Source organism: Apis dorsata, unplaced genomic scaffold, assembly GCF_000469605.1.
Source record: "Apis dorsata unplaced genomic scaffold, Apis dorsata 1.3 scaffold_52, whole genome shotgun sequence".
In the NCBI taxonomy this organism is placed as follows: domain Eukaryota; kingdom Metazoa; phylum Arthropoda; class Insecta; order Hymenoptera; family Apidae; genus Apis; species Apis dorsata.
The window spans coordinates 3,231,326-3,235,477 of record NW_006263353.1 but is presented as its reverse complement, the minus strand read 5'-3'; positions in this window follow the sequence as shown (position 1 = coordinate 3,235,477).

Genomic DNA, 4,152 nt, shown 5'->3' with positions numbered 1-4,152 from the left:
CGTATCTATCCTCTCTTTTTTTTCTTCTTTCTTTTCTTTTCTTTTTTTTCACTCTCGGCTCGCGCTCACGGTGGTGTGTCGCACAACCCCCCTCGCTGTTTCTCGAAACGCTTTGGCTCGCGTACCGCGAAGCGCGGGTTACATAATTATTCCGGTCGTGCCTCGCCTGTGTTTCTTGGCCAATGGGATTGTGGTTCTATGGGACAGTGGACGGGTGTCCCCATAGAAGCCACGCCTCGTGACCCAGACTCCCACATAACTGTTCTCGAAACATCATCGGCAATCCGAATGAATCCGGGCTGTGGCCGAGGGAAGAAAGTAGAAAGGCGGGTTGGAGAGGAGGAGGAGGAGGAGAGGAGAAGAGGAGAAGGAGGAGGAGGAGGAGAAGGAGGAGGAGAGAGAAAGGAGGAGAACGACCGGTGAACAGAAGGACGAAGAAGACACGGGCGGGCATCGATCGTATTATCGATTCCTCATCACGCCTCGGCGCGGAGTCGCGCAAGTGTTTGAAATTAGACTTCGCCATACCGGTCGACACCGGTGTTGTGTTTATATATATTGGCTCCCCCGATACGATGCAACTACGTGCGGCGTGGAGCCGCATCCTCGATCGTTTGCTTCGAACTCGTCGTCGAAAGTGGCGCGGGAAAGGATTTTCGGGATTTTCGGGCCCTCCCCGAAAAAAAGATCCGTGGCGTTTACGATTTTAAAGCTTGAAACGCGGCGGTTCTCCAAATTCCTTCGAGGCAGTAAAAAACGAAACGCATTCCTGTAAACGTACGGAATCAGGCAAGAGAGAAAGAGAGAGAGAGAGCGTTTATTACTCGGTTTTATATTCGGTATTATATAAAAAGAATTCATATGTATAAATCCAATCATACAAATTGATGGGAAAAGTTAATAGATTCCTATCATTCGAGTAAATCGTGTAAATTCGGATAAACGAAGCAGTAAAAATTAAAAACAGATTCGAAGAAAGAAATGTTGAAATTTGGAGGACGATTGTAGTTCCGAGAGATCAAAATCAAAGAAAAAAGGAATGGAAATACAGGATGATATAGATCAATGGATGGATAGAACGCGGAATTTGCAGCGGTTTGGTTTGGCCACGGCGATCGATTTATCAGTGAGCTGCAACAATCGTGTTAGAGGGGAGCTAGATTAGTAATGGGTACGGCGTTTAGCCGGCTTTGAGAGACGTACGCGGTGGTACGTTTCGAGAATGAGGGGAACGTCGCGTAATCGTAGAGCGCATAGATCACAAGCGTGAAAAATCGAGGATGTATGCGGCCGGAGGTAGGCGCACGGAGTGCCAAGTGGCCGCGTAATGGCAAACACGGAGGTGTGCCAGGCGCGATTCAAGGTCCGTGATATGCTGCCACGATTCTGTTATCGCCTCTTAACCACCGCTCCTTCCCCCATTGTTCGCGCGGAGATATTTCTCGAACCCTTCAGCGAGATATCGCTTTTCCGGGACGCGTCCCTTTTTCTTCGCCGCCGACGCGTGGGCGCCCGTGAAAACTTGCCATTCCACTTTTACAATATTTCTCCCGGTGTTTATTAATTGTTGATCGCGCAGTTGCGATCCGGAATATCCACTCTGATCATTCTCAACCACTCGTCTAAAATGCGATTTAACGCGGTTGAGAAATAGTTTCACGGTGTAAAGTTATGCCTCGATCGTTGATAATTTATTAAATGTTGTACAAGTAACCGAGTTAAAAAACGAAGACGAAAGATTAACGCGAGGATGTTTGAAAAATGATGTAATGCATTTATATATATATATTTTTAAAGTGCTCGAAGTATTAAAGATCGAGCAAACGAAGAAGAGGATACTAATTACGGGATATTTATCCAAGAGAGATATGAAAATGAATGAAAAAGACTTGTGCACTTACCCACGATCCTCTTAAATACGATTTATCATCCTTCGCCAATGATAAGCTTCGATCATAAAAATATATATATTGGAAATTTTCCATCTGAGAAACCGTTGAAATTGAACGGTGTATTCCGTGCGAAAGCCAAGCGACCGAAAACTTTCGAGACGGCTGTGAATAAAACGGGGCGGCCAGGATGTTAAAACACGGCCGAAAGATTGAAAAGCTTTTGAATATCCCTCCTATCTCTTGGATACACGTACAGTGTCCTTAGAAACGGACAGAAGGAGGAGGAGGCACGGTGGCCGCACGCCCGTCCTTCAAATTAGGGGATGAAAAATGCCCATCGTCCACTCCGCCGCGGCCCCTTTCTTCCTTTTTCACCTTTTTTCGCGTGGCCGAATGGAGGAAAAATGTGGGAAACGCGTGTCCCAGGGATTAAAGGAGAATGCACTTTGTCCAGCCTTTTTAACTGGCCGCCATTCAATCGTTTCCTCTCGAGGGCTCCTCTCGGGTGAAAGATCACCCGTGTGCCCGCGTGACAGATGCGAAAGGGTCGCATGACGGCGGCTAATTGCCAATTAAAAAGACATTTTTCGTGGCGGAGACTGGCTGACCATTTTTCCACGGTGGCCAGTGAGTGTATATGGACATCTGCATACAGCACAATTCGTGGAGAACGGCTGGACGTCGAGAATCTTGTTCGTCCGATCGTTCTTCAACGAGATCACGAGGGGGTGAATTGTTCGAAGGGAACGCGTTTTAAATGTTCTATTGTACCATTTTAAAATACATCGCAGTTGGCCTTCGACCGAGCCTGCGCTCCTCGAAAATTGCATTGTGATTTTTCCGTGTAACGTAATTGGACGTCAGTTCTTTGTAGTTAATATTTAATATTTAATATTTAATGGTAATATTGTATCCCGTGTACGTAAGAGGGATAAAAAATGGAGAAACGCTTATCTTCAATTTAAATAATTTTTACCACATTTTAAATATACGTACACGCGTATATTTATTTAATTTACAAATGATATTGTCCGATCAAACAGCCATATCTTTGCTCGGTTATCGGCTCGGTCCCAAAGTGCAAAGCTCGTCAAAGAGGAAACTTCACCACGTAACGATGACATAAAAAGATGTTCGTAAAAGATTAAAAAAAAAAAGAAAAAGAAAAAGAAAGAGAAAAGAAAATGGCAACAGGAAACGAGAGACTCCATCGATGGCGACATCGCAAGTTATCAAGGCCTTCTAATCGCGTTGCTTTCTCCGTGATAATTTTCTCGTTTCACGACGGATCGTGAAAGGAAGCCTCGATCGAATGTCGACGATAATTATTCCATTTACCTCGATTCCCTTTGAGAATCACGCGAGTTCACTCTTCTTCTTCTGGATCAAAATTTGAACGTTTCCAGGAAGAGATCTATCGCTTTCTTCACTTTCCACGCATCCACCCCCTCCAATGGCCACGTGGCCACTTTTTTTTTCCCCTCCAAGGTGAAAACCAGTCCGATGCAATGCGAGATCCCGGAAGGAGATCTCCTCTTCCAATCGAGGGACAATCGGGGGAAAGGGTTCTCGAGAAAGCGGTGGAAACAGCTGCTGCACCTTCCGTTCCGTTGTGCAAGGAAGATGCAAGGGAGAAAGAAAGGGGGTGAGATGAAGGATGAGCGGGAAACGAGTTTGGGATGGCTTTCTCTCGTGATTACGCTTTTGGGCTCTATAATGGGCTCGAAGAAGAGCGTCGCGTGCCACGGCACGTGAGCATCCTGATCGATTTCGACGATCGCCCGCGTTGAGAAAAGGTCGAGGCAAGCGTCGTTCGATTTCTATCTTGGAAACGAATTGATATACTGCATTAAAGTTTCATCTTCGGAGAGAAAGCCGCTCCAGCCGCCACAATGACAAGAATATTATACATGCAGTCTTTAAAAATTACTCGTCAAGAGTCTCTCCGTTAATTGAATAATTAATTTTTCTTCGCCAAGATGGATGGCTTAAGAAATTTCGTTTAAGATCTCTTCGACTCGAACGAAAACTTTGAATAAGTAACAATAAAATCGTATTTCATTTCGAATTTAAATTCGATTTAAAAAGAAATTGTCAACTTCGTTCGCTTCCATTATCGCGTGGAAAAGAATTGTATTGAAACCTCTCGCCAGAGTTCTCTTGGACGCGGCGAACGCGGAAGAGGCGGACGAAGGAGAAGCGTTATACGTCCCTTTCCCGGTAAGAGTGGGTTAAGGCCCAAGGTCCTGCCGTCGTCTCG